The following is a 21,480-nucleotide window of genomic DNA, read 5'->3' as shown; positions in this document are numbered from 1 at the left end:
ATTTTCTATATTTTAAATTCAGGCCTTTCCTATACATGCAATCATCCTTTATCCTGAATAATCCAACTGTCTATCCAATTTCTTGGGTACTCTTTTTTTTTTATTATTATTTATAGCATTTTGCACATTTCTCAGTTTATAACCAGCGAATGTCTGCAATTCAGTTTGTTTCCAGAGTTTTGTGAGTTTTGGTTATCAAAATAAAAAAATAGTTATAATAGGACATTGATTATATTGCTTGATCAGTTAAATTCTTTTATCATAGGTTATAGAAAATGGTTTAGCAAAAGTCTAATAATGCTTAGTAAATTGCATCTTTTGAAGTTCTAAAATGCATATACTTTGAGTATTTTCAGATATTTAGATTAAAATAGATTGCTAATTGGAGCTATAATTGGTTTTAAGGTAATCTAATGGAAAAACATGAAACTTTATAGCAAAGAGAACAGATTAATAAATTAGCAGTGTTAGGTGAGATGCCTTGGGCTTCTCTGCAAGAGTATTAAGTTTAGTTGCTGCATAATAGCCTTGTAAAGTACTTTTCTGTTTCAAGATAAAAAGCATGTTGCAAATAATATGTAAATATATTAACATTTGGATGTAATAACTGGTTTTTGTCTTGTCAATTGCACGTATCTCCGTAGAGTGGTATTGCGATTTAAATAACCATATAGTGACTTAACATTTTTGTGTTGGCAGAAAATAGTATCTGTTTGGTATATTACGTTTACTTTAGTGTCTCTGTAAGAAGAGCTCAGAGAAGCCTAGAGTCTGAGGATTGTCTTACTGTTGAATGGTGGTATTTGATCACTGGTAAATGACTCCAGGAACTTTATTATTGAGAGGTGTTCTATAGTTTTGTTTCCTCATTCTGTTAATAGTTTAGCTTTCCTAAAACTTGGTAGAAAATCATTACTCAAAGAAAGTCATCTATTTTCAAGCGGAATAAAAGATACAGGTTGTGAACATACATTTTCTGGCAAGGAGGGAATTAACTGCCTTTACTATAAAAGGGTAGTTTCCAATTCATTGTAAAAATTCATTTAATCCATTCTTTTGTTGCTGTCACACATTTACTGTTTCCCTTAGTTTTCTTATCCTTCCTTAATCTAGTTGTTATATTTCTAATATGCCTCAGCCTTGAGGTGGTAAGCCACGGTGGAGGTGAGCACCTTTGCCACCAGTTAGAACTGGTTTTTTGGGACTTGAGTTCTATGATTAGAAATTGATCTGCTTTTACTTTCATAATTCTACTCTTTAATTGTAGCTTAAAATAGATGATTCAGTACGTGACATAGCTACTTTTGAATAGTAGGTGGATGGGTACAGGAAGAGAAACATGCATCATTTTCATATTTCTCATGCCTCATCCTTTAGAAAAGTTATGTATGTAGCTTTGGATATTGTGGCAAAAGAGGAAATTTAATTTTCCTATTTTTGATGTATAAGCCAGAATACCTTAGAGTTGGGGATGTGGAGGAGAAATAGAGTATAAACCCTTCCTTAAAAAAAAAATAAGTATAGGAGTGCCTGGGTGGCTCAGTCACTTGTGTTTGGCTCTTGATTTTGGCTCAGGTCATGATCTCACAGTTCATGGGTTCCAGCCCCACTTACCACACACTGTCAGTGAAGAGCCTGCCTTGGAATTCTGTCTCCCTCTTTCTCTGCCCTACTCTGCCCATGCTCATTCATTCTCTAAAAAAAACGAAACAAAACAAAAAACCCTTTAAAAATGTATATGTATTTATTTGATAGATCATGACTGAAAGAAGTGTAAATGTAAATCTACTCCCCAGTCACCTCCATTTTCTTGTGTGTGGTTCCCATTCTCAGAGACAATCACTCATACATTTCTTATGTGTCTTTCAGATTTAGTCATATATACAGAGACACATAAGACATACATCCTACCTTTTTAACAACTCACATGGTAGTATACAGTATATACTGTGCTATATATCTTGCGTTTTTTTCTCTTAACAGGCTACATTTTCTTTTTATGGCTAAATAATATTCTGTTGAATGTATTTTTTTGATGCATAGTTGTTTTTTTCCCCTGATCTTTTGCTGTTGCTCTTAAAATAGCTTATCTTTTCCCACATGTGTTAGCATATCTGTGAGATCTGTTTCTGTGAGGGGAATTTCTGGGTCAAAGAGAATGCATTTTGGTTAAAATTGTTTTCTGTAGAGGTATACCAGTTTACTCCCTCTCAAACAAAAGGAGTTTACCTTTTGTTTCTACATCCTTTTCAATAGAAAACTATTTTCATTTTTTTAAAAGAACATATTTTTTAAATAGGTATTTATGAGAGCGCACACACGCAAATGGGAGAGGCAAGAGGGAGAGGAAGACAGAATCCCCAAGTAGGCTGAGCGCCACCACCAGCACAGAGCCTGTTGTGGGGCTCAGACTCATGAACCTTGAAATCATGACCTGAGCCAAAAATAGAGTCAAATGCTTAACCTACTGAGCCACCCAGGCACCCCAAGAGCATATTTTCAAAAGATTTCTGGTCTTTGTTCAGGGGTCATTTCTGTGAATCCATTACATTCTTTATCTATATTTGTATTGTTTGTGGAAATTGTGCTTTGCAAGTATTTTGACTTTTCTAATTTGCCTCTTGATTTTATCTTGTATGCCTTTGTAGCCAGGTTAAAATTTTTTCAGCAAAATTTATTAGTCTGTTTTGATAGTTTCTGGATTTTGAATCATGCTTTAAAAGTCCCTCATGATGTGAGATTATTTAAAGCAAGAACAAACAAACAAAACCATACTTGTCTTCTCCTAGTTTTATAGTTTTATTATTTGCATTAACGTTCTTGATCTAGCTGGGATTTATTTTGGTGTAGGGAGTAAGAAATGTATTCAGCTTATTTTGGGAGTAAGAAATGTATTCAGCTTATTTTATTTCCTGATAAATGAGCTATCACAGTTTATTAAATGACCATATTTATTGTACAGTAAACTTTCATATATCTGAATTCTTTAATATTTGATTGTACTTGATGCTTTTATCAAATACCTGGTGAGGCCATTGCCCCTCTCCACAGTTACTCTTCATAATTTTTTGGTGTGGCTGTTTTGTCCTCTTATTTTACCTGTGAACTTAAAATTGTCCTTTTCGTAGGTCATAAAAAAGTCAAGCTACTTTATTACCATATGAAATTTACAGGTTAATTTAGTAAGAATTGATATTTTTATTATTAGTTTTAAGTTTACATCATCTTCTGGTAACTTTGTACATTTTACATACATGGTTCTTAAGATATTTGAGTTTATTACTATTTTTGTGTTTTTATTGCTGTTTTGTTAATACTAGCTTGCTAACTCTTTTTACTATAACAGGGCCATTAGTTTCTGCATATAAATTATAACTAAGCTTATTGAATGCGTTTTTCTATTGCAATTTTTCAGATTATTCTAAAATGGATTCTTAAATTGCCAGTTTTTTATTTTTTAATATTTTTAAAAGTTTATTATTTTGAGAAGAGAGAGTGGGGGAGGGGCAGAGAACAAGTAGCCCGCCAAGCAGGCCCCCTGCTGTCAGAATGGAGCCTGATGCAGGTCTCAAAGTCACAAACCATTAGATCATGACCCGAGCTGAAATCAAGAGTTGGATGCTTAACTGACTGAACCACACAGGCATCCCTAATTTATTTATTTTTATTGTTTCAAGGCATATTTTTTGAAGTAATCTCTACATTGTGGAGCCTGTGCTTACAACCCCGAGATCAAGAGTTACACACTCCACCAACTGAGCCATCCAGGTGCCCCCCAGAATTATTTACTCTGACTTTATTTAAAAAAATTTTTTAAGCTTATTTATTTTGAGAGAGAGAGAGAGAGAGAGAGAGAATCCTAGGCAGGTTCCACGCTGCTTGATCCCACAGACTGACCAACTGTGAGATCATGAACCTATCTAAAACCAAGAATCGTACACCTGAGCCACTGAGCGCCCCTTATATTTTTTAAGTTTTATTTATTTTTTTGTAATCTCTACATCTAATATGGGGATCTGACTCACTCTCCTGAGGTCAAGAGTTGTATGCTCTACTGACTGAGCCAGCCAGATGCCCCTTAAATTGCCAGTTTTTATTTTTATTATTTTTTTAATGTTTATTATTTGAAAGAGAGAGAACACGAACAGGGGGTGGGGCAGAGAGAGAGGGAGACACAAAATCTGAAGCAGGCTCTGAGCTGTCAGCACAAAGCCCAATGCTGAGCTAGGACCACAAGATTGTGACCTGAACCAAAGTCGGACGCTTAACCAGTTGAGTCACCCAGGTGGCCCTAAGTTGCCAGGAAGATTTCTGTCAAAGAACCAGACTGTCTTTTTTGTTTGTTTGTTTGTTTGTTTGTTTGTTATTTGAGAGAGAGAGAGAGCATGAGCAGTCGAGAGGGAGAGAGAGAATCCCAAGTAGGCTGTAGCACAAGCCCTGATGTGGGACTCAAACTCACTAACTGAGATCATGACCTGAGCTGAAATCAGGAGTGGGATGCTTAACTGATTGAGCCTCCCAAGTGCCCCAGAACCAGAGTATCTTTATGGTCATTTTGTTGTTTGGTTGTAGGAATAAAAAGCTAGATAATAATAAAAACAAGTATCTCCTTAGAATGGAGTTAATTTGAAAATCTCAAATTCAGTGGCCATTGTCTTTAAACTTCTACCTTTTATAGAATGGCTTACATACTGGAGATAAGATCCTGGCCAGTGTTAGAGAAAAAACCAGGCTGATTTTGTCACTCAGAACTTATCTGAATAATGGTCTTTCTGTGATTAACTTCTGATAGCTAAACGTGCTTTTCTTCTTTTTCCCCACCCCCCGAAAAATGCCTCAGTAGAGAACTGAGCCATGAGAAATGGGAGTTTTGGCTGAATTTTATTTAAACATGGGAGTACCTTAGAGATACTGTGGTTTTGGTTCTAGACCACCACAATAAAACAAGTTAAATGAATATTTTGGTTTTCCAGTGCATATAAACATTGTTTCACTCTACTGTAGTCTGTTGAGTGTGCAATAGCATTACATCTAAAACAAAAACAAAACGATGTATGAACCTTAATTTAAAAATAGTTTATTGGTGAAAAATGATAATCATTTTCTGAGCTTTCAGAAGTGAGTTGTAATCTTTTTGCTGATAGAGGGTCTTGCTTTAATATACATATTTTTAAGTTTATTTTGAGGAGGAGAGAGCACATGAGTGTGCCCAGTTGGGTCAGAGAGAAAAGGAGAAGGAGAGACAGAATCTCAAGCAGGCTCCACACTATGAGTACTGAACCCATCCATGAACATGGAATGTTTTTCCATTTCTTTGTGTCTTCTTCAATTTCCTTCATAAGGTTTCTGTAGTTTTCATCATACAGATCTCTTGTATCCTTGGCTAGGTTTATTCCGAGGTATTTTATGGTTTTTTGTGCAATTGTGAATGGGATCCGTTTCTTGGTTTCTCTTTCTGTTGCTTCGTTGTTGGTGTATAAAAATGCAACCGATTTCTGTATGTTGATTTTGTACCCTGCAACTTGGCTGAATTCTTGGATCAGTTCTAGTAGGCTTCTGGTGGAGTATGAGTACTGAACCCAATGTGGGGCTGAAACTCAAGAACCATGAGATCATGACCTGAGCTGAAATCAAGAGTCAGATGCTTAACGGTCTGAGCCACCCAGCACCATGGGTCTTGCCTTAGTATTGGTGATCATTGTTCAGGGTGGTGGTTGCTAAAGGTTGGAGTGACTGTGGCTCTTTCTTAAAATGAGACAACAAGGAAAGTATTCTGCATCAGTTGACTTCCTTTTGTGAACAATTTCTCTGTAATTTGTGATACTGATTGATAGCATTTTACCCATGTTAGAACTTCTTGTATAATTGGAGTTACTTCTCTCAAACACTGCTCCTATTTCATCATCTAAATGTAAGTAATATACTAAATCTTATGTTGTCATTTCAGCAATCATCAGAGCATCTTCCTTAAGGAACCACTTTATTTACTGATCCATAAGATGCAACTCCTCATCTGTTAAAGTGTTATCATGAAATTGCAGCAATTCAATCACATCTTTAGGCTGCACTTCTAATTCTAGTTCTCTTATAATTTCCATCACATCTGCAGTTATTTCCTCCATTAAAGTCTTGAACCTCTCAATTATTCATGAGTTTAGAATCAACTTCTTCCAGACCCCTGCGAATGTTGATATTTTGCTCTCTTTACATGAATCGTGAATGTTCTTAATGGTGTCTAGAATAGTGAATCCTTTCCAGAGGTTTTCACTTGACTTTGCCCAGATTCATAGAGGAATCACTAACTGTGGCCACTATAATCATATGAAATGTAATTCTTAAAGAATAAGACTTGAAAGTCGGAATTACTCCTTAATTCATGGGCTGCAGAATGGATGTAGTGTTAGCAGGCATGAAAACTACATTAATCTCCCTGTTCATCTCCAAGATAACTCATAGGTGACAGGTGCATTGTTCATGTGCTGTATTTTGAAAGGAATAGTTTTTTTCTGAACAGAAGATATTTTAAACAGTGAGGTTAAAATATTCAGTGACTGTATTGTAAATAGATGTGCTGTCATTCAGGCCATGCTTTGGAATTTGCACAGAGTAGATTTACCATAATTCCTAAGAGGCCCTAGGATTTTGGGAATGGTAAGTGAGCATCTGCTTCAATTAGCGGCATTAACCTTAAGAGAATAAATCTGTCTATCCTTTGAAACTTTGAAGCCAGGTGCTAAGTTCTCTTTTCTAGCTGTGAAAGTCCCAGAAGGCATCCTCTTCCAATGTAACCATCTAAGACTGTTTAGTCTGCATAGGAAATCTGTTGTTTAATGTAGCCACCTTCATGAATTACTTTATTTAGCTGCATTTTCTGGACAACTCACTATAGTTTCTGTATCTGTACTTTCTCCTTCACCTTGTACTTATATATTATGATGGAGACTGCTTCTCTCCCTAAAACTCTTGAAAATCATCCTCTGCTAGCTTCAGACTTCTCTTCTGCAGCTTCTACCTCCCTCAGCCTTCACAGAATTGAATAGAGTTTGGGCTTTGGTCTGTATTTAGGCTTTGGCTTAAGGGAATGTTATGGCTGGTTTTATTTGCTCTGGCTACCAAAACTTTTCTGTATATCAATAAGGCCATTTTGCTTTTCATTTGTGTTTTCACTGGAATAGTACTTTTAATTACCTTTCTGTAGTCTTTCTTTACGTAAATTCACAAGTTGACTAACTTGGCATTCAACATGTCTTTTTGACTGAGCTTAATGATTTCTTGCATTTGATTTATTTTATATTTTAAAATTTTTTAAAAATTTATTTCTGAGAGAGAGAGAGAGCAAGCAGGGGAGGGTCAGAGAGAACGGGAGATACAGAATCCGAAGCAGGCCCCAGGCTCTGAGCTGTCAGCACAGAGCCCGACATGGGGCTCGAACTCATGAACTTGAGAGCATGACCTGAGCCAAAGTGGGGCACTTAACCGACTGAGCCACCCAGGCGCCACTTCTTGCCTTTGACTTAAAGTGAGAGATGTGTGACCCTTACTTTCACATGAACATTTTGAAGCCATTGTAGGGTCATTAATTAGGCTAATTTCTGTATTGATATGTCTCAGCGGATAGGGAGGGGACTGAGGAGATGCAGAAAGTTGGGGGATTGGCCAGTTGGTAGAACACTCAGAACATATAACATTTATCAGTTAAGTTTACCATCTTGTGTGGGCATGGTTCATGGTGCCCCAAAAACTATTATAGTAGCAACATCCGAGAGTGCTGATCACTCCTAACAAAGATAATACTAATGAAAAAGCTTGAAATAATGTGAAAATTACTAAAATGTGACAAACACGAGGTAAGCATAAGCTGCTGTAAAAATGGCACTGATAGACTTGCATGATAAAGGAGGGCCACAAACCTTGAATTTGTTAAGAACAAAAATATCTGAAGTACAGTAAAGGGAAGCACAATAAGAGGTATGCCTGTGGTGCTAATTGAACTAATAGTAAACGAGAGGGAAAATTTTTGATTAAAGAAATCTTACGGGGCATCTGGGTGGATCAGTCTGTTGAGTGTCCAACTTTGGCTCAGGTCATAATACTGCGTTCGTGGTTTTGAGCTCTGTGTCAGGCTCTGTGCTGACAGCTCAGCAAAACAACAAAAACAACAACAACAAAAAACAACTTAAAAAAAATTATCTGCCATAGTCTGTATAACTACAGAGACTTTTCACCTCATGCTATTTATTTTTTCATGTATCTCAGTACTTTTAACGTGTGCATGAAATTATTGTAAAAAGATGACTATAAGCAAGATGCAGCCCCTCTATTTTCATGAACAGCACAAAAGATGATAGTTAATTGAGTTTATATTCCACCATCAAGTGTGATTCTCTGATTAGTCCACTTTGTGATGGGTCATTAATATCTTCAAATCCAGTAGTTATCATCATTACCCTTCATAATAGCCAGTGAAAGGTCTGAGCTCAGAAGAAATGGAAGAGGCTGAACCTGCTGCCCTGTCTTGCATTCCATTTGTAATTTTGGTGGAGCAAATAGGCCCAGGATGTTTCTGAGTGTGGAAAAATTAATTTTATCTTGGTTGAGCTGGAAATTTTTTCTGGTAATTCAAGAGGCTAACTGGACAAAAGTTCATTTTTCTCACAAGGAAGATCTTTTTGAAGAAAATCATGACATTAAAAAGGCCCACTTGTGGAAAGCTTGAGTTACTAGAATACTCTTATTTGAGATCTAATTCCTCTGGCGTTCACCTTTAGCTTGCTCTGTGAAGTTAAAGCGCTTTTACCTTCAGCTGGCCCTGTTGCTCACTCTTTCTGCCTCGTGGTGTTAATATGGATATATTAAGGTGTTAACAGGAACAGAGTTTCTCAAACTTTGATGTGCATGCTTGACACGTAGCAAACTTAAAATGCAGATTCTAATTCTGTGGAGTCTGGAGCAGCCCCTGGGGTCTGTATTTCTAAAAAGTTCGCACATGATAGTACTAGTCACAGACCATATTTTGAATACCAAGGTACTAAATGACCATCAATTAAATGCGGTGATTTAGCTAAGTTGAACTCTGCCAAGTAAAAATTAAAAAGGGCAGATTGGTCACATACATCATTCTTTATTCCATTTCTGTAGATGGTTTCACTGCTCATTAGAATGTGCTGCATTTACAGACTCAGTGTGATGCTCTTTTCCCTAGTGTGTACCTTCTAGATAGTCTTAGGGGAATGTGCTACCCTATTCCTCCTACCTGGAATTCGCATCCGAGGTGCTTTTATTCACGATACTTCTCAAATCTGGCTTGTTCTTCTTCACCTACCTGGCACTTCCCATCTTTGAAGACACAGTTCAAATCCTAGCTTTAGAACCCTTTTCCCAACTGCTCTAGCCTACTCTAATCCATCTTTTCTCTAAAATTTTACTGTCTTAACAATCAGTATTTTACAGAGACAGAGCATCAGCAGGGTATGGGAAGAGAGACACAGAATCTGTAGCAGGCTCCAGGCTCTGAGCTCTCAGCACAGATCCCAATGGGGGGGCCTCAACCCACAAACTGACATCATGACCTGAGCCAAAGTTGGATGCCCAACCAACTGAGCCACCCAGGCACCCCTAGATTTTAGACTTCTTAAAGATAGTTTGTCTTGGATGTTGTACATCCCCTATATGACCTCTCGTCTTCTATGTATCTAAAAAACAATTTGGAGGGGCGCCTGGGTGGTTCAGTCAGTTAAGCGTCCGACTTTGGCTCAGGTCGTAATATAGCAGTTCATGGGTTCGAGCCCTGTGTCGGGCTCTGTGCTGAAAGCCAGCTCAGAGCCTGGAGCCTGTTTCGGATTCTGTATCTCCGTCTCTCCCCCTGACCCTCCCCTGTTCACACGATCTCTCTCTCTCTCTCTCAAAAATAAATAAAACAATTTTTAATTAAAAAAAAAAAAACAATTTGGACATAGTGTCTCTGAATCCATTAATCATTGCCTCTAAAAACTTGTCTTTCTTCCTTTGTTCTTTGTCTCAATTAGTGTCAAAAGCCTAGAAGTCATCCTTAAGTCTTTCTATCCTAAAATCTAGTCTTAACATCAAGTACTGTTGATTTTCTCTCCAAAGCATTTCTTGAATCCTTATTTTTCTCTACCCAAAAATCTAAGCTTCCACCAACTTTCATGGACTCACCCCAGGAGCCTGTGATCTGATCTTTCCGCATGCACACTGGTGACCCTTCCAGTATTTTCTCATCACTGTTGTATAACTTAAGGCCAGTTGGGTTTTGTCCCCCTATTCCGTTCTCCAGTTAACCATATTTTATGGTCTCCATGGACATGCCTCATTATCTTTTTCACCCAGTCTTCCGTTTCCACTTTGCCTACATTATGTCTTTTCATCATTCAGAGCACAGATTTAAGATTCTTTCACTTGGGAAAGTATTCCCTGATGTTTTCTTGTAACCAAAGAGGCCTTTAGAGGAAAAATAAAACAAAACCTTTTAATGGTATCTCTGCTTTCAGCATAAAGCAAGATCCCACTTGGCCTGGGTTTTTTCCACATCTGTAAATCATTTATATATTATCAGTTTAATTTTTGAGGCAGGGAGGGGCAGAGAGGGAGAGAGAGATACAGAATCCGAAGCAGGCTCCAGGCTCTGAAGCTGTCAGCACAAAGCCCCACGCGGGGCTTAAATTCATGAACCACAAGATCATTACCTGACCCAAAATTGGATGCTTCCAAAATTCAGCCACCCAGGCGCCCCCATATGTTACCAGTTTAAAGTCACTGATATTTGAGTTGACTCTTTGTTCTATTTGACTTCTATTAAAACCCACAAAACCAAAAAAACAAAAACCACTTAACAAAGCAGAAGACATTGATCTGATCACCTTATAAAATAATAGGACTTATGTTTCAGTCTGTGACTCCCTCTCTCTCTGACCCTCCCCTGCTCACACTGTCTTTCTCTCTCTCCTAGAAATCATAAAAAAAAAAATTAAAAAAAAAAAATAAAACAAAATAATAGGACTTAGCAGAGACAAAGATCAGTGTTAATTGGTTATGAATTTATTTTTAATCTTTTTTTTTGTTTTGGTTTAAAAATAAGCACACAATACGATGAATTAGAAAATTGTCTTTAGGGGTATCTTCGTGGCTTGGTTGGTTGAGAACCCGACTTGATTTTGGCTCTCTGTCTTAAAAAAAAAAAAAAAAAAAAGGTTTGTATCATCAGGTAAAAATTAATAGACTTCGTTCTATATCAGTTTTATGTGTGCAGAAAATACGGAGAATTCTCATTCTCCTCCTGCGAACAATCTCCTCTATTAAGTGCATAGTTTACATTAGGGTTCATTCTTTGTGTTGTGCAATTCTGACAAATGCAGGATGTCTATCAACCACTACAATACTATACAGAACAGTTTCGCTGCTCTAAAAATTCCATATCTCCCTTATACACTGGGCTGTGCCACATCTCCAACCCCAGGCAACTAGTGATTAATATTATTGTTATTTTTTACTATCTCCATGTTTTGCTTTTTCTGGAATGCCATGTAATTAGAATCATACAATATGTAGCCTTTTCATAATGGCTTCTTTTCACTTACCAATATGCATCTAAAATTCCTCCCTGTCTTTGTGATTTGACAGCCCATTTTTTAAAAATTACTAAATGAATATTCCATTGTATGGATGAATCGCAGCTTGTTTACCCACTTACTTATTGGAAGACCTCTCTTCCAAGTTTCCGTTTATGAATAAAGCTCCTATAACAGGTTTTGTTTGGATTTAGGTGTTAACCTCATTTGGGTAAATATCAAGGAACAAGATGGCTGGTTTTTATGGTGAGAGTGTACTTAGTTTTATAAGAAAAACACCATGCTAACACTTATCAAAGGAAAGCTAGAGTAGCTATATTAATTTGAAGTAGCTTTTGAGACAAAGGAGACTTTAGAGCAAGGAAAGTTATCAAGGATAAAGAGAATAATGAAAGGGTTAATTCTCTAAGAAGATCTAATAATTCTTAATGTGCACATGCCTAAAAACATGGTAAGAATATATTACCACCAGCAATGAGTGGGAATTCTGATTGTTCCACCTCCTTGCCAGCATCTGGTATTGTCAAGTGTGTAGTAGCATCTGTTTTAGGTTGTAGATCCCAAATGTTAGTATGATATTGAACATCTCATGCATGCTTGATAGATATCTGTATGTCTTATTCGATAAGATGTCTTTAGATCTTTTTTTTTAAAGATTTTTTGGTAAAATTTGGAAGTTCTTTAGTTTATTTATTTTGTGTGAGAAAGAGACAGTGTGAGTAGGGAAGGGGCAGAGAGAGATAGAGGGAGACAGGGAATCCCAAGCAAGCTCCACAGTGTCAGCACAGAGCCCAACATGGGGTTTGAACCCACAAACTGTGAGATCATGACCTGAGCCAAAACCGAGTCAGACACTTCAACAACTGAGCCACCAGGTGCCCTGAGATGTCTTCAGATCTTTTGCTCATTTTTAAATTGGGTTGCTTTCTTAATGTTGAGTTTGGGAAGTTTTTGTATATCTTGCTTAATAGCCTTTTATCAGAAATGTATTCTTTTTTGAGAGACAGAGCACGAGTGGGGCAGGAGCAGAGAGAGAGGGAGACAAAGCAGGCTCCAGCCGTTGAGCTGTCTGCACAGAGGCAGATGCCGGGCCCAAGCTCATAAACTGCTAGATGATGAACTAAGCTGAAGTCAGATGCTCAGCCTACTGAGCCAGCTAGGTGCCCCATCAGAATTGTATTCCCCAGGTGTTTTCTCCCAGTCTGTAGCGGGTCTTTTCATTCTTACGTTTTTTTAATGTTTTTTTGTTTATTTTTGAGAGATAGAGCATAAGCATGGGAGTGGCAGAGAGAGGTGGAGACACAGAATCTGAAGGAGGCTCCAGACTCTGAGCTGTGAACTCATTAACTGTGTGATCATGACCTGAGCCTCAGTCAGACACTTAACTGACTGAGCCACCCAGGTGCCCCAACACTTGGCCAGGTGCTCTAAGTACTAACGTTCTCCTTCCTTAGTTCTTAAATAAAATCTAAGGTTTAAAAATTTTTTGGTTTGATTCTCCTTTTATGCAGGAGCTCTGCTGATGTAATGATAAGGAATTAGGGGAAGTGCTAATCACAGACTCATGATTACTTTTTAATCTTGTGTCTGTACCCTGGGGCTATTAACTTTCACTAGAGCTCCACAGTATTCCACCTCTCTACCCCCACTCCTTAGGTCAGGCAGGAGTTGAGCATTTCTCTTCACTGGGTCATTTTGGGTCTGGTGAAACCCTAGTATTTTGTTAGGCTATGGTAAAACAGTTTTTCATGAGGGCAGGCCTTGTTAAGATGGAATGATCCCCAAGCATATTGCAGAACAGCCACATTACTCATTCTCTGCCAGAAACACAAGGTTTTTGGCCAATTTTCCCTGAGAATTTGGTAGAGCTCAGGGAGGTAAAACAAAAAAGGTGTAGGGGTGCCTGGATGGCTCAGTTGGTTAAAGGCCCGACTTCAGCTTAGGTCATGATCTCCCCATTCCCAAGTTCAAGCCCCCTGTCGGGTTCTGTGCTGATAGCACAGAGCCTAGAGCCTGCTTTGGGTTCTTTGTCTCCCTCTCTTTCTGCTTCTCTCCCATTCATGCTCTGTCTGTGTATCTCTAAATAAACATTTAAAAAATTAAAGTTTGTGTGTTTTGGGTTCCTTCCTTCCTTCCTTCCTTCCTTCCTTCCTTCCTTCCTTCCTTCCTTCCTTCCCTCCTTCTTTCCTTTTAAGTAATCTCTACACTTAACATGGTGCTCAAAACCAAGACTGTGAGACCGAGGGTCACACACTCCAACAAGTCAGCCAGATGCCTCCAAAGCCAAATTTTAGTCCTTGTAGTAACTTTAGTTACTGTGCTGAGTTAAGTGATGCCAAGAAGGCCAAGACAAATAAAAGGGAGTGAAAAAGAGGAAGGGCAAAGGAAGCATGATGGAGAATGGGACAGGGCCTTTGCTGTTCCTGGAAATTGAATTCTTAGGATTCTCTTCTGCAGTTACCAGTGTGATCTAACTTATTCTGCACAGTAGTCAGTCTTTGTGGAGTGAGTAGTCTAGGAGACTGTCGCCTGAGGCTCTGCAGTTGTAAATGGGATCAATTCCTTGATTTCTCTTTTTCCTGCTTCATTATTGTTGTTTAGAAATGCAACCAATTTCTGTGCATTGATTTTATATCCTGTGACTTTGCTGGCTCTTGTATCAGTTCTACCAGGTTTTTGGTGGACTGTTGGGTTTTCCACATAGAGTATCATGTTCTCTGCGAACAGTGAAAGTTTGACTTCCCTTTGCTGATGTAGATACCTTTTAGTTCTTTGTGTTTGATTGCCGAGGCTAGGACTTCCAAACACTATGTAGAATAATAGTGGCAATAATAATCCCTGTCATGTTCCTGACCTTAGGAGTAAAGTTCTGTTTTTCTCCATTGAGGGTGATATTAGCGGTGGGTCTTTTGTATATAGCTTTTATGATCTTGAGGTATGATCCTCCTATTTCTACTTTCTTGACAGTTTTTGTCAAGAAAGCTTGCTGGGTGGTGCCTGAGTGGCTTAGTTGGTTATGTGTCTGACTTCGGCTCAGATCATGATCTCACGGTTCGTGGGTTCAAGCCCTGCGTCAGAGTCTGTGCTGGCAGCTAGCTCAGAGCCTTGAGGCTGTCTTTGGATTCTGTGTCTCCCTCTCTCTGACCCTCCCCTGCTCATGCTGTCTCTATCTCTCTCTCAAAAATAAATAAAACATTAAAAAAATAAAAAATCTTGCTGTATTTTGTCAAATGCCAGCACTCTAACTATTGAGAGCATCATATGGTTCTTATCATTTGTTTTAATAAATCACATTGATTTGTAGATAATGAGCCAGCCCTGCATGCAAGGAAAGATCCCACTTGATCATGGTGAATGATTCTTTTAATATATTGTTGGGGGGAGGGGGGTGATGCCTGCGTGGCTCAGTTGGTTAAGCGTCCGACTTCGGCTCAGGTCATGATCTCATGGTTCGTGGGTTCGAGCCCCGCGTCGGGCTCTGTGCTGACAGCTCAGAGCCTGGAGCCTGTTTCAGGTTCTGTGTTCCTCTCTCGCTCTGCTCCTTCCCTGCTCATTCTCTGTCTCTCTCACTCTCTCAAGGATAAATAAACATTAAAAAAATTTTTTAAAAAGTATATTGTTGGATCTGGTTTGCTAGTATCTTGTTGAGAATGTTTGCATCCATGTTCATCAAGAAAGTTGGTCTGTAGTTTCCCTTTTTAGTGGGGTCTTTGCTTCTGGAATCAAGGTAATGCTGGTCTTATAGAATGAGTTTGGAAGCTTTCTTTCCATTTCTATTTTTTGGAACAGCTTCAAAAGAATAGGTGTTAATTTCTCTTTAAATTTTTGGTAGAATTTCCCTGGAAAGCCATCTGGCTGTGGACTCATGTTTGGAGATTTACTGATTCAGTTTCTTTACTGGTTCTGGGTCTGTTCAAATTTTCTATTTCTTCCTGTTTTAGTTTTGGTAGTTTATATGTTTCTAGAAATTTGTCCATTTCTTCCATATTACCCAATTTGTTGACATACAATTGCTCACAATCTCTTATTATCATTTGTATTTCTGCAGTATTATCTCTCCTCTTCATTCGTGATATTTATTTGGGTCCTTTACTTTTTCTGTTTGGTCAAACTGGGTAGGGGTTTATCAGTTTTGTTAATTTCAAAGAACTAGCTCCTGGTTTCATAGATCTGTTCTACTATTTTGTTTTGTTATTTGTTTCTGATATCGTTGGTTTCTGATTTTGTCTTTAATTATTTCCCCCTTTCTCCTGGCTTTTTGGCTTTATTTGCCATTCCTTTTCCAGTTTTTAGGTGTAAGGTTAGGTTGTGTATTTGAGACCTTTCTTCCTTCTTTAGGAATGCCTGGATTGCTATGTATTTCCCTCCTAATGCCCACCTTTGCTGCATCCAAGAGGTTTTGGGCTGTCGTGTTTTCTTTTTCATTGGTTTCCATGCAGTTTTTAATTTGCGCTTTAATTTCTTGGTTAGCCTAATCCTTCTTCAGTAGGATGTTCTTTAATACCCAAGTATTTGTGGTTTTCCAAATTTTTCCTGGTAGTTGATTTCATGCTTCATGGCGTTCTGGTCTGAAAATAAGCAAAATATTTTTGTGCTTGTTGAAGGCTAATTTATGTCCTAGTATGTGATCTCTTCTGGAGACTATTCCATGTGCACTCAAACAATGTGCTTTCCTGCTTTAGAATGAAATGTTCTGAATATATCTGTTAAGTCCATATATGGTCCAGTATGTCTTTCAAAGCTATTGTATCCTTGTTGATTTTTGCTTAGATGATCTGTCCATTGCTGGTAACTGGAGTGTTGAAGTCCCCTATTATTACGGTATTATTTTCAAAGAGTTTCTATATGTTTGTGATTAATTGATTTATATATTTGGGTGTTCTGCATTGGGGGCATACATGTTTACAATTGTTAGATCTTCTTGGTGGATAGGTCCCTTGATTATGATATAATGTCCTTCTTAATCTCTTGTTACTGTCTTGTTTTAAAATCTAGTTTATCTGATGTAAATATGGCTATACCAGCCTTTTGACAACCTTTAGCATGATAACTGTTTCTCTATCCACTTACTTTTAATCTACAGGTGTCTTTAGATTGAAAATGAGTCTCTTGTAAGCAGCATATAAATGGGTCTTGTTTTCTTAGTGCATTTTGATACCCTATGTCTTTTCATTGGAGCATTTACTTGGTCCATTTAGGGTGAGTACTGAAAGATAAGAATTTAGTGCCATTTTGTTGCCTGTTGAGTTGGTGTTTCTGATGATGCACTCTGGTCTTTTCTATTCTTTGTTGCTTTTTGTCTTTTTGATTTTTGTCTTCTCCACTCAGAGGGTCCCCCTTAAAATTTCTTTTAGGGCTGCTTTAGTGGTCATGAACTCTTTTAGAATTGTTTTTCTAGGAAACATTTTTATCTCTCTGTTTTGAATGACAGTCTTGCTGGATTAAGAATTCTTGGCTGCATGTTTTTTCAGTTCAGTACTTTGAAGACACCCTGCCACTCTTTCCTGGCCTACCAAGTTTCTGTGGATAGGTCTGCTACAAACCTGATCTGTCTTGGGGCGCCTGGGTGGCTTAGTCGGTTAAGCGTCCGACTTTCGCTTAGGTCATGATCTCGCTGTTCGTGGGTTCGAGCCCCGCTTCTTTTTTTTTTCTGTCAGCTCAGAGCCTGGAGCCTGTTTCAGCCTGTGACTCCCTCTCTCTGACCCTCCCCTGCTCACGCTGTCTCTCTCTCTCTCCTAAAAATAAATAAAACATAAAAAAAAAAAATTTAAAAACCTGATCTGTCTTTTCTTAAAGGTTAAGGACTTTTTTTCCCTTGCTGCCTTCATAACTTTTTCCTTGTCTGTGTATTTCATGAATTTGACTATGATATGCCTTATTGATCATTGGTTTTTGTTGAATCTTAATGGGAGTTCTCTGTGCTTCTTGGGTTTTGATATCTGTGTCCTTCCTCAGATTAGGAAAATTTTCGAGTATAATTTGCTCACATAAACCTTTGGCCTCCTTTTCTCTTTCTTCATCTTCTAGGACTCCTATGATTTGGATGTTATTCCTTTTTAATAAGTCTCTAAGTCTTGTAGTGTATTTTTTTTTTTTTTTTGCATTTCTTTCCCTATTTTGGGCTTCATTATTCTCCATAATTTGACCTTAATATCGCTGATTGGCTTCTCTGCTTTGTCCATTTATGCCGTTGTGGCATCCATTCAAGATCGCATCTTGGTTATAGCATTTTTAATTTCATCCTGATTAGATTTTACTTCTTTTATCTCTACAGAAAGGGATTCTATGCTTTTTTCAACCCCAGCTAGTATTCTTAGTATTGTGGTTTTAAATTCTAGTTCAGAGATCAGCTTATCTGTGATTAAGCCCCTTGCTGTCATGTCTTCTTTCTTTTGGAGTGAATTCCTTCATTTTGTTATTTTGAAGGAAGAAAAAAAAATAATATGACACATAAAAATGAAAACACGGGTGCCTGGGTGGCTTAGTTGGTTAAGCATCCAACTTTAGCACAGGCCATGATCTCACGGCTCGTGAGTTCGAGCCCTGTGTCAGGCTTTGCTCTGACAGCTCAGAGCCTGGACCATGCTTCACATTCTGTTCCGGTGTCTCTTTCTCCCTGCCCTGCTTGTGTGCACTCACATGCTCTCTCTCAAATATAAATAAACATTTAAAATATTTTTTAAAAACCCCAGAAAATCATATAAAGGAAGCTAAATTCTAGATGTGCTTTGGTCTACTTGTTGAAAGAAGCTGGATGGAATACAGTAAAAAGGGAGAGAAGAAAGAAAAAAGTTTAAAATTTAAAAATGAAATAAAACAAAATAGAAAATTGTCAAAAAGAAAAAATTAAAAATTGTCTTTGGAAAAAAATTAAAAACTATGTAGTAGAACAAAGTGAAATAAAACAGAATAGAATAAAACTTAAAAACGTAAACATTAAAAATTAGCAAAATATAAATTTTCCCTTTGAAAATTTTAAAAATGAAACAAAATAGAATAAAAAATGTTTTTAAATAGGTGTGCCTGGGTGACTCAGTTAAGCTTCTGACTTCAGCTTAGGTCATGCTCTCACGGTCTGAGTTCAAGCCCCACTTCGGGCTCTGTGCTGACAGCTCAGAGTCTGGAGCCTGCTTGGCATTGTCTCCCTCTCTCTTATCTCTGCACCCCCCCCCACTCATCTCTCTCTCTCTCTCTCTCTCTCTGTCAAGAATAAACATTAAAAAAACAAACTTTTGAAAAAATTAAAATTTTTAATTTTTTAATTTAATAAAATTTTTTTAAATTGAAATTTTTATTTAAAGAAAAAAAATAAAGGAAGGCAAAAAAAAAAAATCCACAACAAAAACAGAAAAAAAACCTCGAACTAATACATGAACCAACAAACAAAATGAAACCTGAATGAAGTTATATCCATTTCCCCTAGTACTTAAACTGTGAAGCACTCTCTTGTCTGTACACTAAGCAGGTGAAGGGACTTACTTATGTTGTTCCTCTAGGGGATGTGCTTGGAGAGCACAGTTGGAGGGCACAGTTGGTCCGGGCTTGGTGTAATGGCTCTGTTCTCCACTAGGTGGCACTGCTTAGCTTACTGGGGTGAATCTGTGTGGTATACAAGTGCCTAGGTGGAGAGGTGGAAATGGCTTCCACCTCCCTAGTCTCTGGTTTAGGAACTTCAGGTTCTTACCCACCTGCAATCAAGCACCACTCCTCTTTTCTCAGGTCTTTGCCCACTCTCCGCCCCTACCCTGTACATGCCCTAGCCTTCCACCTGCTAGGTAGATGGCTTCTCCTTCCAGTGTTTTATCAGATCAGATTGTGTTTCAAAACCTCAGTATTTGAGACCCTTGCTGCTTGGACTGGCGCTGTCTCTCGGGGGGGGGGGGGGGGGGGGGGCTAGCAAAGACTTCGTGCTGGCTTGCCCCCAAAAAACATTCGTGTGATTGTGCAGTGGCAGAGGTTCAGAGATTTTGGCAAATTGCAACACAGCACCAGTTCTTACTGTACTCTCTTGTCTTTGTCCCAATACCAGCAAACATGGCTACTCTCCAGGGTCTGCTTGGGACCTTTGCCTGTGGTGAGGCCGTATGGCCTCTACCAAATGCTTTCCAACCAGGGGAACTGCTTCTTTAGGAGTGGCACACGAGCCCTGAAAACCTACTGCCTGCTCCTGGGTATTCATTTTGTTTCCTCAATAGAGCACCGCCAGGCACTCAGCCCTGGAACTTCAGACTGTGCTCCACTATTTATTGAATCCTGGTGGTATTGAAACCCTCTCCTTTTCTTCCTGGTTTGGGAAAATGTATTTCTTGTTCATTCCCCTGCAAATGTTTTCACTCTTTGCCTCTTTCTCTCCAGCTACTTTTGGAGGAGTGTTTTTCTTGCACTTTCCCTCTTTCTCTGGCTTCCCCACAAAATGAGCTCCCTACCCTCTGTGGTTTTTCTATCCCCCAGTTTACTCTCCTCACTGTGTACCTGCCAAGTTCTGTGGCTCAAGTTTTGCAGATGGTTGTGTCAGGCCTCAGATCAGTTTCCTAGGTGTGCAAAATGGTTTGGTGGTAATCTAGCTTCATTTCAGGGTCGAGACAACCTGAGAGTCTCCGTGCTGCTCCACCATGTTTTCTCCTCCCTCCTTTTAGATTTTGTATGTTTACTCTTCATGAGCATATTTCCTTTGTGTCCATCAGCATTGTTGTAATAATCACTTTAAAATCTTTGCTAAATCAAAACGTATTTCATTTTATAAGAGGTGTCTGAGTATTGAGTTTTGCTTTCATGTTTCTCATAGGTCTTCTAAATTTGGACTGTATACTGGACATTATAAACGATAACCTTGCAGAGCCTATTTTGTGTGTTACATTTCTCTAGAGGATGTCTTTTTTCTTTCTTTCTTTCTTTTTTTTTTACAATTTTGTTTTAGCAGAGACCATAAATTTGATTGATTCAACTGCAAACTCTGTCTTTCTTGCAGAGAGAGTAGCTAAAAACGTTATTGTCATTAGCTACTATTTTGATAGTGTGTCCTATGCATATATAGTTCCAGTGATTTGAGTAGAATTTAAATACCAATTGGAGATTTCCTCCTTTGGTCTTCTCCTTTTCACATTTCTCCCTCTTTTCTAGGTGCAGTGGTTGTTTTGAAATCTGTCCCCTGACTTTTCTAGCACCAAAGCTATAGTTTTCTGTTTTAGCCAAACTTTCCTATGGTAGCCATGGGGACCTGCCCTCAGGCCAAATGCCATGAATAAAAACTCACTTAGGGTCTTCTTGTCTTCTAAGTATTGATGTCCTCTCCAGTTTTTATTTACTTTACAGGGCCTTCAGATAGTAGTTTTGTAATACTTTGCCCAGGGTTTATAGTTACAATCAATGGGAGAATTGGTCAAAGAGGAACTACTCCGCTGATACTGGAAATGGAAATTCTCCATATTACCAATGAATGTTGGAATTTTAATTGTCTTAAAACAGTAGTAAAACTAGTGTTTATATGATACATCTTTGTCATAAAAGCACTTTAGATTATCTGAGCCATCATGATTGTTAATGATGTAGTAGGCAGAAGACTAATGCATAGGTGCTGCTATATTTAGTGCTAAGAACCAGGGCAGAAAGTGAATTTGGACTCTAATTCAGTATTCATGTAGCACAGTATGGTAACCTAAAGCAAAAAGTTGGGGAGGAAGATAAAAACTTGAGCTATAGAACCAAAAGCGGAATTTTGTCCCTTTTGGAAAATGAGACCATCACTAGGTAAGTGGATGTGAAAAGTAAATAAAATATTGTCTTGCTTACATGATTTGTTCATAAGTTCCTTTTTTTTTCAATTTATTTTTTAAGTTTATTTATTTTGAGAGAGAGAGCACATGTGCACAGGAGGGACAGGGAGAGAGTGATTTCA

At 38.2% G+C, this 21,480-nt stretch overlaps 1 protein-coding gene and 1 pseudogene across 1 annotated transcript in view; one reads left to right on the top strand and one right to left on the bottom strand.

Moving 5' to 3' along the window:
- The window catches only part of JMY (junction mediating and regulatory protein, p53 cofactor), a 97,428-nt gene that overhangs the window by 17,857 nt on the left and 58,091 nt on the right, over window positions 1–21,480 (top strand). The gene's annotated exons all lie outside the window — the stretch shown is intronic.
- Window positions 8,349–10,207, bottom strand: LOC120242019 (annotated as a pseudogene).

The sequence above is a fragment of the Hyaena hyaena genome, unplaced genomic scaffold, assembly GCF_003009895.1.
Source record: "Hyaena hyaena isolate Hyena2069 unplaced genomic scaffold, ASM300989v1 scaffold_299, whole genome shotgun sequence".
Lineage (NCBI taxonomy): Eukaryota > Metazoa > Chordata > Mammalia > Carnivora > Hyaenidae > Hyaena > Hyaena hyaena.
The sequence above is the reverse complement of the archived record's forward strand: the minus strand, read 5'-3'. Positions and strand labels throughout refer to the sequence as shown.